The sequence below is a fragment of the Thamnophis sirtalis genome, unplaced genomic scaffold, assembly GCF_051295495.1.
Source record: "Thamnophis sirtalis isolate CommonGarterSnake01/CBP01778 unplaced genomic scaffold, rThaSir2_p1.2 scaffold_1, whole genome shotgun sequence".
Lineage (NCBI taxonomy): Eukaryota > Metazoa > Chordata > Lepidosauria > Squamata > Natricidae > Thamnophis > Thamnophis sirtalis.
The window spans coordinates 105,045,140-105,059,318 of record NW_028261381.1 but is presented as its reverse complement, the minus strand read 5'-3'; the positions used below and the strand labels follow the sequence as shown (position 1 = coordinate 105,059,318).

Here is a 14,179-nt window from a genome sequence, read left to right as displayed (position 1 = left end):
AACTTTGTGACCAGTCTTCAAATTTATTTCAGCTTATGAAATAAGATCATAAGCATAGCTGTGGTTTCATTAATGACTGCTTCATTTAATCACTAAGTTGTCAGTACCAATTGTGGTTGCTCAACATGAACTATAGTGTTTGGATATTTAGAATCACTGCATTTGAGAGCACCTGCTTTTATCAAAATTCTGGTAACTATGTACAAAACAAACTCCTAATATATACAAAATGACACCTCTATTTTCCTGTTCTTGCAATTGATCAATACATGTATTATGGAATAATGATGCTACAACACAATCTATCCAGCTTCAAAGCAGACAATAATCCACAAAAGTTTAAATCATAATAAACATTCAGTCTTTCAGAAAGTACAAGATTATTAATTGATTTTATGGCAACACAGCTGTTTTCCTTGTTCACAAAACTGTTGATTAAAACTAGCATTAAAAAAAATAATCTTGGAAATAGAAATTTCCTTGTTGATTTTGTGCAATTGTCCAGCCGATATTAATGAAACTGTAAAAAACTGATAATCAAAACTCAGTTTAAAAACAAGCAATTTTAATAGGAAAAATGTTATTTATTTACCTTAAAATAAAATTGGTGAATGAATAAAAATAAAATATGTAAACTTCTGGAAATGCATAAAGCATGAGTTGAGGTTGAGCATTAAAAAAAATTAAAATGAATTTTGAAATGTCCAAAGAGGATTTCAGCAATCTCACTCTTGAGAACTGACAAAAGTTTGGCAATGTTCTGGAAGATATCAGGTATTAGACATTTATTAAAATGTAAAAAAAAACATGTTGTGGTTTATGGAATTATATAAGGGTATTCTGGGCAACTTAGTATCTTAGATACTACATTGTCCAATCATGGTTTGGAGTGTTTGGTGTACATTTTTAAAAAGCATCAGTAAATTAGAATGGGCAAAACTGTGAAGTTTAAGTAGCATCCCTATAATCATGTGATCAAAATTTGGGCACTTGAAAACCAACATTTATTCATGATGGTTGCATTATATTTATGGTGGGGTCACATCCCCATTTGGGTTTTAACAAGCAAAGTCAATGGGAGAAGTGGATTCAATCAACAACCATAACAACCAGGGTCATAAAATTGGGTATAATTCACTTAAGAACTGCTTTGCTTATGAGTGGAAATTCTGGCGTCAACTGCAGTTGTAAGTACAGGACTACCTATGCCAGAGAAGAAAATCGGCCATTTTTATCCAGGTTTAAAAGGCAAATCAGCATAACATAGGGCTATGAAATACTTTGCTGGCCAACTATCAGTTCTAAAGGGCAGAAGAACAAAACAACACATATAAAAACAAATGAACCACTCTTGCCATTAGTACACACAGGTGTGCTGCCACCTGCACAAACCTATGCACTACTATGTACCAAATTCCTGTTTCCTTTGCATTGTAAAACAATGAGTATAGCAGGTGCAAAAGTTTGGATAGCCTTTCAGTCTCTGTTTTGCAACCCACCTTGGTAGGAATTAACTTCCTAAAATCTCTTAAGAAGCTAACTGTCTTTCTAGTCCTCCTCTTACAATACACACACACACACACACACACACACACACACAAACACACAAACGTCTTCTTTGCAGACATTTTCTAGCACAGAAACATTCTTAGAATAAGTCTCTGCATTTGCAGGATATTTTGAGATTTCAGCATAGGCATTATTGCCAGAAGACTGTGAAGGTCACTTCAAAACTTGTATACCGTGTTTCCCCGAAAAAAAGATAGGGTCTTATTTTCCTTTGATCCCCGAAATTAGCACTTGGCCTTATTTTCGGGGACGTCTGATTATTTTTGAGGTGTAGGAGGTGGTGAGCGTGGTTACCTCATGGCTGCTGCTGTGTTGCAATATTTTCAGGGAGGGCTTATTTTTGGGGGAGGGCTTAATTATCAGGGAAACAGGGCATATTTTTTCTCTTTGAGGTATGGTTCAATCTTACTGAAATATCCAACCTCTTTCCAGATTCAACTTCTTTACTGACTATGAAATAGTAGCTTCTTGGACAGGTTAATATTTAGTTGAATCCATTTTTCTTCCACTGGCAGAATAGTTTTAGTCTGACTAACTGCCAATCAACCCTAAAGTATAATCCAGTCATCCCTATGTTTAGTGATGGGCAAAGTGTTCCTTTCTCCAATGTTTCATGCGCGCACACACACACGGACACAAAATGTATCTTTTGTGGTTGCAGCCAAACAGCTCAATCTTTGTTCCAATTGTTCAAGTCACTTGCCCCAAAATATTTTCGGCTTACCAAGGTTCTCTTTTGCATACTTTTGGCAATGATTTTTTTTTTATAAACAAGCTGGAAAACATTTGTTGATAACTTTCCCATGTAGATCTGCCATGTAGATCTGCATAAGCATCATTTAATAGTGAATTTCAGCATGTTGCTTGCATTGATCTCTTCTGCAGAATTGAGAAGATTTCAGGCAGTTTTACAGATTTTTTTGGAGGGCTTGACTTCAACAGTTTCATGTAACATCAATTCCTTAACAATGTTTCTCATAGCTGGAACTTATTAGATATTTTTAAAAATAAATTTCCTCTGCTTTGTAATAGTAAACTACCTTTACTATTGAAATGCTTAGAGAGCATTTAGGGAAACTTTGGTTGCTGAGAGGAGACAAAACAACAACAATAAAATGAGAAATTAGAAGTGGTTAGAAAAAATTGAGTAAGGCATTGTATTCTGGCTAATTATAGGTTTATCAAGTAAATAAACCTTTGGGTCCTTATTAATGTAAAAAAACAGTATTGGAACAACTGGAAGGATATCCACATTTCTTTACTTGCTATATTCACTATCTTATGTTGAATTGACACACTTTTAATCAAATATATAGAAGGATGTCATGTTTAATTTTGTATGATTCAGAGGTCGTGTCGGTTTTTGTTGACTTACTGAAATACACATTTTGATCAGGAGTGCCTATGCAACTGTAAACATAAATATACACTAAATATCTGCAATGCCCTTAAACATGCCAGACCTACACATCATAAAAAAGTGGCACATGAATGTGTTCATCAAATGGGCATGACTTGAAGGACCTTATTTAATCTGCCTGTGGATCTTAATAGCAACAAAAGCAGGAGACAGATAATGTTTATGCATTATACAATTGATCAAAACACACACACACAAACACAGTCTTTCTCTGAAAATAAGATCCGGTCTTGTTTTCTTTTGGGCTTGAAAATAAGCACTCAGGCTTATTTTCGGCGGGTCTTATTATTATTTTTTGACTTGTTTCTCATTTACAAACTGTATACCCATTTCTCTTATAACCAATAATAAGTATTATTTTAATAAAATGAAAACTAAGATCTGGATAGCTAACTTTTTATGTAGACAACAGAAAGCAAAGTTGGAATGTCAACTAAACAGAGTAATTCAGAGATAAAACCATATATATTTACTCTAGAATATTTATAATGCATACAAATTCACATTAATACATCAAAGGCAAATATATGGCCTTATTTACATGATGAATAAACAAGTGCAAAGTTTTCAGCGTGGGTGCTGGAATTAACGAGTGAATGCCTCACAAAAAAAAGCAAGTTTTTTGTCTCAGCTTCCCATAAACAGGAGTTATATTCTTACCAAATTTTGCTACATCTGGTTGGCAAAAAAAACAAAAAAAGAGCAAAACCCAAGATTATTTATAATTAACTTTCCATATGAAAGAGTTCTTGTTATGTTTTGCCTATCTACAGAATTAATGTGACAGAACGATAACCTTCGCATATCTGAAACTGCAGTTATCATGAATATTCGTTAGCATGAAAAGAAGCCATTATGTGGCAGCTGTCATTTCATCTCACCAAAAATAGCCTCCCCTCACATTTACTGATAATATAACTAATCCCTAGGGCAAGTTTTTTCAGTAGAAATAAGAATATTTTATCTCATTCGTTTTGGAACACCTGAATGAATCACATGTAAGAAATGCTTCCAGTCACAGAAGCCTCTAAAGGCTCTGTTTTCTAGTGTTGCATTTGGAACCAAATTGCCTTTCATCTGCTAATCGTATGGTGATAAGCTTTGTTAGTTGGATATGTTTTCTTGACAGAAGGATCTAGCACTGGTCAGCTCATTTAAAAAAAAGTTTCTTCCTTTTAGGGTTTTAACAAGAAACGTTTCTGCAACAATAGACACCTTCAGATTCCAGTACCTGTTTCTTATTTGTGGAAGGCTGAACGAGGCTTGTCCCAACTGAGAAAATTCACTATAACTCTGAAGCATATATGGTAAAAGGTAAAGGTTCCCCTCACACATATGCTAGTCGTTCTAGACTCTAGGGGATGGTGCTCATCTTCATTTCAAAGCTGAAGAGCCAGCGCTGTTCAAAGATGTCTCTGTGGTCATGTGGCCAGCATGACTAAATGCCGAAGGTGCACAGAACGCTGTTACCTTCCCACCAAAGGTGGTTCCTATTTTTCTACTTGCATTTTTACATGCTTTCGAATTGCTAGGTTGGCAGAAGCTGACAAATAATGGGAGCTCACTCTGTTATGCGGTGCTAGGTATTCGAACCACTGAATTGCCGACCATTTTGATCGACAAGCTCAGTGTCTTAGCCACTGAGCCACCACGTCCCTCTGAAGCATATACAGACCTGCAAACAAGAATATCCCACATGGAACAGAATTATAGCCAAGGCCTTGATCTATCCAATACTTTCCTGTGGGGCCTAGTAACCCCAACTCCGGAACTGTGTATGAGTCACCCAAGCAATTTTTGCAAAGGCTGTACGCAGAGATGCCTGCGTTGGTGCCAGGAAGAATCATAGAGAATATCGTACATACTGTGGTAGCTCCTCTTTATTGTTTAATCTACAGTAAAGCACACACTTCTATTTTTGGCTTAGATTAAGAGAGGCTAAAGGAGAGTCAATTTCTCACTACTTGCACATTTATTTCTCTGAAATGAGGCTTCATAGCACAGTGGTGCAAAGGAGGAGCCTGAAGTTTATTTTACTCCCTAATATCAATTATAATATTCCCAGGATCCAGAAATTGCTAAAAGTACAGAACTATTAATAATTGCTACTGTTGACACAAGGGTATTACAGGCTTCCTTTATTATCACTGCCATCAGAATGCTAAAGAGGCCAACTCAGAGGCTTGGGAAAAGTATCCAGGGATTTCACTCCAAGTTTACTGCAGGTTTTACACAGTTCACAGGCAGAACTTTTTCGTTAGCTCATGTTTTCACAGAAGTGCTCACTCCCATACCCTTCTGACATCAGTGTCTTTTCTTATAGATGCAGCTGCTGCATCTCTCCCTCTTCTCGATAAATACTTTTTTATTTTAACTCAGCTAATTTTAATGTTTATTGCAGCTTTTGATCTTATTCAGCCAGTAAAGTATACTATATTAAACTATGTTCCATTAATCAAAAGCACTGGGAAAACTGGAGGGCTCCCTTGCTACAACTGCTAGGTCTTATCAAATGCAGCACAACAGATTAAATAGACTGCTTATGTAATTACAGGTAGGTAATCCTGTATCACTATGAGACATGATGGCTTGCGAAGAAGTACATACACACTATTCACAGGGAATTTCCCTAAGTCTTAAAATAATTTGTCACCTACTTCCCCTATTCGTTGATCTATGAGTCATAAACCACCAAATGCATTTTACCTGGCATGAGAATATGAAGCCATATATAATGCAACATAAAGATTCCTGAAGCATTGATAGGGGCATTTGACTATCATTCAGATTTGGAACTCTAAGTAGCTAACCAAAAAACCTCCAGAGTTTGAGTGTGTGGTCAATCAATATGCATGTAACAGCCTTATGGGAAGTGATAAGCAAACTGTGCAGTAGCAGCCACAACGTTTTTAGGTACTGCTGAACTGAAAATGCATGAACATGAAAGCCAATGTGAAATTCAGTCATATCTATTCACATTCAAATTTACTATCCAAGTAACCAAGAAGCAGGGTGGCTCGAATGGTTGAAATGCTGGGCAGGAGGTTAGCAAGCCCGCGTTTAAGACCCAAGAGCTGCCATGAGGCAGGGTTAAGCTCTCATCCTTCACTTCAGCTCCTGCTGGGGACATGAAAAGAATCCCCAACTGGTATCCTCAGGGCAATGGTGGTAAGTCCCAAGAATTGCTGGGAGTCAGGCAGATGATGATGATGTGATCCATTCAGTTGTGTCCAACTCCAGATCTTTCCACATCTTCTGATCTTGGACTGCTTCTTTGAGTTTTTAGGCAGTATATACTTTTAATTAATTGTAATGCTGTTTGTAGATATACTGTTAATTATTTATACGCACTTTTCCTGGATGCTATCCTGTATTTCTACCTTTCAGCTGAGAGAAATTGATCCCAGTAGAGCAACTATGAAAAAAAAACCTAAGAAATAATTCTATACCACTGATAGAATACCAAACAGTGCCAGTAAACACATCCATGGTGATTTACTGGCGGTCTGCTCCATTTGGCTCTTTTTGATTAAAAAAAAATATTTTATTTTTAAAAGATGAGCACCTGTTATTTTACCAAACAAACACTGGCTACAGCATAATCTTTATTTCCAATAATGTTCCTACCACCTAAATGTGTTCCATAAACTTTATTAGAAAATAAAAAAGAATGACAGCTACTTTTAATTGCTTTGTTTGGTAGCGTGCCCACAAACACACAAACACACACACACACGTAGATCAAGCTACTCTACATTAGTGAGAAGCAAGCCTCACACTCACTCATACTGACAATGTTACCTAATTGGAAAATGAAACATCTGCAAGCCAACAAGCCACACTCAGAGGGTACCAAAGATACCACTTCTAACTATACCCTTAGCCAGAGTTCAAGAGAGTTAGTAAAACTAAGGTGGCAACTGTAACCTAAGTATTTGAATGGATGAGATGAAAAATAGGTTTATTGACAACAGGGCAAAGAATTTGTTCATCTGAGAAGTAGATATTCAGAAGAGGACTTAATTATCCTTTAAAACAGAAGAAACTATCTAGTCCCAATCTCTGCAATTAGGGATAACAACTGATTAGATGCTGTTAGAAGAGGCAAACCAATGTTACTCTTCCAGGTCTATGTTAACACAGACTTACATTCAATCAATACTGAAATTTGTTAAGGTGAGGCTAGTGCAAGTAGCTAGGCATGTTGGGATGGAAATGGTACAGCATGGTACAGTTTGTGGTACTGTAACAAGATGGTAGAAATAACAGAAAATTCCACAGAAATACAGGTAGTCTTTGACTTACAACTGGTCATTTAGTTATAACAGCACTGGAAAAAGTGACTTATGACCGTTTTTTAACACTTACAACTGTTGTAGCATCCCCATGGTTACACGATCAAAATTCAGACACTTGGCAACTGACTCATACTTATGACATGTGCAAGTGCCCAATCCCCTTTTGCGATCTTCTGACAAGCAAAGTCAATGGGGAATCCAGATTCACTTAACAACCATGTTACTAACTTAACAAATGCAATGATTCACTTAACAACTATAGCAAGAAAAGTGATAAAATGGGGCAAAAACTCAGTTAACCAATGTTTCACTTAGCAACATGAATTTTGGGCTCACTTGTGATCTTCAGTTCAGCACTACCTATAACAGAAAATCTTGAAAAGCAGAATTGTAAAACTAGCTTTTAAAGGCACATAACCTGATTGGGACTGTAAAAATGCAGACAAGCAACAGGCAACTGCAAAAGCTTAAGAGCTTTCTGCAGGTATTCAAAATGTATTCCATGAGATCCATAGGAATTTTTGAGAGGCTAAGAGTATGAATATGACCATGATCGTCAGCAGAAGCAGCACTTTCTATCACTAGGACTTTCCCTCTTGATCAGAAATTCTGGAAGTCCAACTTTCTGTACCTAGTAGTTATCTCTATTTTTGTAGACCAAATCTGGTCATATTACCCAAGGTATCGAAAGAAGAGTCAATCTGGTGTAGTAGTTAAGGGGTAGCCCTAAAAATCAAGAGATTGTCAGTTCTAGTTCCACTTTAGAACAAAAAACAGTAAGTGACAGCCCAACTCACCTCCCAGGGTTGTTGTGGGGAAAATAGGAGCAAGGAGTATACCCTGAGTTGTGTATGAAAAACAAAGGTGGGATTAAAAATAAATAAATAGAAGCCTACTGATGGACAGCATTTTATTTTCTTAATCTCACAATAGTTGGGAAGTGCCAAACCCAGCAGTGAGGAGGAATAAAGTGGAGATCACCTACAAACTTTGAGATCACTGGCAAGCACAGCTACAAAGACATCCAGGATTGACCTATCCTAGGCTCTATGGAACTTTACCTATCTGTTCCCAAAGGAATGCAAGCAGATTCCTATATTATGGGCAGAATTTAATAATTAGCTTGAACTCCATAAATTTGGTTCTGGTAGCTTGCACTTGACAGTTTAAACAAATCTCAATTTCAATCTCTCTCCCTCCCTCCCTTCCTCCGCTCTCCTATCTCTCACTCTTGATCTTCAGCTTTTTTGAAGCTCACTAGCAAGTACCATAACCAAGGAGGAGGGGGCATTTGAGGGGAAGAGAGCTTGAGGTGTGAAGGAATGCTGTGGGAATTGAGGCAGTATGGACGCTAACAGGAACTGCAGTGCCAAACTGAGCCATCTTCTTGCCTTTAAAATCCTGTGAAAGGAGTTTACAACTGTACCAGGGGTCCTTGGTTCCCAAAATATTGGAACGTGGCATGACTGGACTGCTCCCAAAGAGGGGAGGGATTTGGGGATTGCTTTCAATATATGATTTTTGCACAGATTTTTCTCTGAGCTCGCCTCGCTTGTGCGGCACCCAGTTCCTTAGTAGAAGTACCTTTTCTCTGACATCTATGGAGTCAAGGGTTGTTCTTTCCTAGGAGCAAAGCTGGGGCCAGTCTGACACTTACTTAGTATGAGGCCCACTTTGGTGCACTGGTTAAGGCACCACACTAAAAACAGCCAGACTCTGAATTCTAGTCCCAGTTTAGTCATAAACCTAGCTGGGTGATCTTGAACCAGCGACTGTCTCTTGGCCCTAGGACGAATGCAATGCCAAACTACTTCTGAAAAGTAGCTGAGTGATTTCGGCCAGTCACTCTCTCAGGCCAACCAATCTCACAGGATTGTTGCTGTGGGGAAAACAAGAAAAGGAAGGTGTGTTGTACTTTAGTTCACATTAATTCGCTGACCAGAAATTCATGAGTACCTTCTGCAAGAACTTCTACAGTGCAATTCTTGATAAGGTATATATTGGAAGGTCAGTATACTGACTGCTTTACTGCTCTAGCTACAAAGTCACTCATAATTTAGCAATATAACAATAGCAGTTAGACATATATACCGCTTCAGAGGGCTTTCAGCCCTCTCTAAGCGGTTTACAGAGTCAGCATATCGCCCCCACAGTCTGGGTCCTCATTTCACCCACCTCGGAAGGATGGAAGACTGAGTCAACCTTGAGCCGGTGAGATTAGAACCGCTGAACTGCAGATAACAGTCAGCTGAAGTGGCCTGCAGTACTGCACTCTACCCACTGCGCCACCTCGGCTCTATATACTGCTGGTGAAAAATCCCTCTCTACGTAATACAACTTCTAAGCTTTTTGCATTTCCATATACAATCTCTGTGTGCTCTGAATGCCGAAGTCATCACATAATCTCTCAAAGTCTGGGAAACAATTCTTAATATAATTCTTTGCTTCTTGCTCAATAATCATAATTTGTTCAGTCTAAGAATTTTACTGACACTGATCTATAACCACAGAATATTAATACACTTTAATACTGGCATAGCTAGAGCATTGTGGGACTCACTGATGATCAGATTCAACTGTCAAAACAAAATGGAAAGTATGGAGTAACTGCCATTTCATTCCTTATTGATATACCTTGAATATTATATTAGACTAGCACAAAGTCTTAACTTGGACACATATCATTTGGCAGAACAGAAACATTCTTCACATTCATGCACATTCAAATATCTCATTGGTAACTATTTACAGTTGGCAAAACATGCTTTAAACGTATCCAGTGACGTATTTTAAACAATGATATTTATACTGTCCCTCTGCCAAATAAGCCCACAGCACTGTAAGAACTGATCAATTCAGCTATACTGCGTAGAGTGGAAGATGCATGGCTAAAAATGCAAATCTCTGACATAGTGTTCAATAGCAGCATGAAACAAATAGCAATAATAAAGGAGAATTCCTATGAACAGGGAGCACATCCATAAAGACAACCATTAGCATAACTAGGAGATGGGCTCTGTTACACACCCATGTCCCCGGGCTTAGGCACAAACCCGGGTTTCCCAACTCTTCTGAAAAGTCAGAAAGTTGGGGCTGATCTGACTTCGAAAGGAATTGTGTTCCTTTGAGAAACAGAACCAAAATTCCCTATCAGCTTTCCTACTGCCCATCAGTAACATTACCCTGCTTACAACTACCAGATCTGGGCTGCAAAAATCTATACCAAGACTAGATGGCAATATTCTTTTTGCCATTTAAGTAGTCATCTGAGTTTTTGCAATTACCATTATCTGGTACTGTTTTCCATCCCTGGCTATTACAAATATCTATGCTTTCTCTGTTGCAACATCTGCTCTTAGAAGAGCATTGTACAGCCCTCATTTTGATGGAATTTAAAAAGTCTTTGAAAATGCAGCAGCATAATATCCTACGGATCTTGATCATCGTGTTAATATTAAGCCAGCATAAATGATCTTCCATCTGATTCATAAAGTATTTTTTCCTGAGATTACAAAAATGCCATAATGTTCTGTATTTTTCAGTTTGAGATTCCTCTCAAATTTAACTAGATTACTAAAAATAACATAGATAGAATTTCATTTTATATCTAGGTGCTCTAATAAAGTAACCTTAGCTTAATTATGAAATGCTGTCACTGTTAGCACTAACACTAATTATTCTGAGGCTTGAATAAGTTGTAAGAGTCAGGTACCAATGTATCATTGTGAGGATTAAAACTTTCAGGTTGAATCAAATTTTGGTCTATCATTGGGACATTTCATTTTGTTCTTTAGAAAACCTTTAAATTTAAAGCGTGAATGGTCTTGTTGGGACAAAATACAGACCAAACACAGATATTCTAGAGGCTGGGCACATGATTATGGTTATAGAAGCCATTTAAGTGATTCTACATGCTGAAGTGCCACACCCATGCGGTAAGCTTTAATCATCTTCAAATTCACTGTAATTTTGAGTTTGCTGGGTCATGGAAAAAAGTTGCTTGATCCATGGCATGGAGAAAAATTCATGACAAAACTTCATGATCAAAGAATAGTTAACAGCAGGACATGTAGCTTGCCAGAACCTATTATTTAAACATGTGTATCAGCTATCCAAGACAATTCTGAGCTATCTTACTGGTATCCAGGTTTCCAAGTTTTGCCACAAAGCCAACCTCTCCTTAGTGTAACTTTGGAAAGAGTGAAATATTTTTCAGATACTGTATCTAAAGTGGAACTTGAAAAATGTAAGACAGGTTAAAAAGAGGAGGCAAGCTGTCTAGAAATCATGGCAACAATCTCAAGCAGGCGCACAGAGAATTTAACCTGAAGTTTAAATATTAAACACGTCTGTACTTCTGGTTTCTGCCTTAGGAATATATACCTCATGTCACAGTGAAAATGTCTTCTCTGTCTAATCTTTCTGATGTGTGGAATTTGATATGACAGAAGAAAATATGTTTTTGAGGGTTCTTAGAATTCTCCCCACAGAACCTAGAGAGCTTGCAGGAAAGAAATGCCAGTTGCAATCCTCGGTCAGCAAGTTGACAGTACAAATTTTAAAAAAAGATACAAGCCAGTTTTGCTAACATGTATTACCAAAGTTAAATTAGACTATATCCTGAAAAACTGTTGCTGAGCCAAAGAGCATTCTCTTCCTTACTGATATTATGCAAAGATTTAAAACTGAATCAGGATGCATAAGGAGCCCTATCTGTTGTCAGCATACTAGATTTTGCCGCACAAGTATTTTTCGGTTTGGTGAAGCATGCTGAAAATGCAGCAAGCATTTTAAAAAGCCAAAGTGAACTGGCTGGTGATAAACTCAGGTCTTCCAATGTGGATATAGGCACAAACAAACAGTGTATATAACTTGAAAAGCAAGCACAGTAATCGGTTATTAACTTTAGTCTCCCTACATCTTAGAACATTGTGACACGCTTAACAAGTTTGCTATATACAACAATAGTGACACCAGCTGCACGCCACTTCACTGTCATGCTTCATCAGCACTGGAAAGTCTTTTCAGAAGGCCAGGTAAAGAACCAGACAAACAAAATACAGAAACTCTTTCCTTCCCAAATGCAACAAGTAGCAGACATCTCTAACCAATGGGCACGAAGGCACAGTGCTACTCTTCAGTAGTTAACACACCCTTTCCTGAAACTTTGTTAAGCCAGCATTGTTTACCTCTAAGGATAATCTCTTCCTTGCTCTCAGATCACAGCTAAATTCCCTTGCCCCAGGTTCCCCTGCAGGGAAGGAAGTGAAGCTTCTTATACTTCCTCACCCTTGAATGGCAAACCTAGCAAATAATTTTAAGCGGGAAAGGAAGGAAGGACAGGCAGAGCTTTTATGACCTGATCCGAAGCTGAAGGAGAAATCCTGCAGGTGAAGAGTGTGGGGACTGGAAGAGGACAGGCTGCCAGCCTGTGGAGATTCAGTCCTAGTTTGGAAAGAGAGGTCTCTGTTTATTCAGCTGCCTCCTCCCCATGCTGCAAATCATGACAGCTCTTTTTTAAAACAACCAAGAGCACTTCCTCTTACAACAGCTACTAGTGAGGGAGGCTACCGCTAGAAGGGGCGGGAATGGAAAGCCGGAGACGTGCAGGCTTACTGATCTTGGCTAAGCTGAGGCAAACTGTCTTTGCTGAATAAAGTCTACATGCAAGAGCTATGCTAATGTAAGATCAGATTAGTTATATTTTGTCCGCCTCTGCTTAATACAGAAACGTAAACATAGAGGAATGGAGAGAGAATAATGCCACATATATCCCCCAGAAACTTAATAAACTTTTGAGGATATTGCATATTACAAACGAAAAACCTTAATTCCCAGGACTACATATTGTAAGATTTTGCTCCCATGCTTTTGGGCTGCTTCCATCTTCCTGATTTTGAAAGACTATACTGGAAAGTCAAAGGTGTGTGTGTGTGTGTGTGCATACAAGATATATAGAAGTGAGGAAAAAACTGTAAAGACAGAAATGAAATCCTCCTTAGCTAATTCTTCTTGTGTTGAATATCCGCTTTTCCTCCATGTAAATAGTGCTATATCTTGACCTGATTTTGCTTCAGTAAAAGGTCATCCTCCTTCTTCATTTCCTGTGCTCTGTGAGCAATTCTTCCATTTAAACAGACCCTGTTCTCAATGACAGCAGCTACTAAGCAAGCAAGGCTAACTGCTAGAAGGGCGGGAATGGAAAGCTTTTCAGTGATGCCTCTTTATCTTGAAAATGAAGCAGGCTGATAAATTATTCTATTTGGGGAAAACAAGCCCGAATAGCAACACACCCTAATGCATTATTTCTTGGTTCTAAATACACTGCACTAATATTTTATTTTCTATTATCAGAATGAACGATAAGAGGTGAACTAAGTCTAAACTACTGCAGCAGCAACCCATCCAACTCCAAAAGGCCATGGAAGAGCATTCGTTCCCTGAAGGCCTGGGGCATAATCCCCCTTTCTTCTCTCTTCTGATGTTTCAACTCATTTTGCAGGGTATTTGGGGCAGATTGGTTCATTTCTCTCAATAATGAAAACATGGATTGCAGTGTGTGCCAAACATATTCTAGGTGGGAAAAGGATAAAGGATAATTTGTAATAGATTTCTATAGAGACAGCTCATCTTATTTGACAATGGCCACATTGTTCTTAAAGACTGACATATTGTCACAAAAGATTTCTTGAATTATCATCCGCTTCATTATTCAAATATTTGTATGGTTGTATTTTTAAATATATGGCTACATACATATTCTTTAAACACATCAAAGACTGTCACAAATTAATCTTATATGAGTTTTATTTAGTAAAATGTGCACAAAAGTGTTCTCAAATAAGCTTTATTTCCCCTTTTTTCCAACTGTTTGCTTCTTTCTTCTTTACCA

The 14,179-nt window shown here is 37.9% G+C and overlaps 1 protein-coding gene across 10 annotated transcripts in view; it reads right to left on the bottom strand.

The window, feature by feature from the left end:
• DGKZ (diacylglycerol kinase zeta) overlaps nucleotides 1-14,179 on the bottom strand; it is a 151,836-nt gene that overhangs the window by 49,608 nt on the left and 88,049 nt on the right. For 2 of the 10 annotated variants that reach the window (XM_087720162.1, XM_087720171.1), the window contains exon 1: nucleotides 12,647-12,797. The exons of 7 other annotated variants lie outside the window; for them this stretch is intronic. The gene's annotated coding sequence lies outside the window, so the exon portion shown is untranslated. Of the gene's footprint in view, nucleotides 1-12,646; nucleotides 12,808-14,179 lie in introns of those variants that run through there. One more of the 10 variants, XR_015697340.1, reaches the window with a different exon arrangement.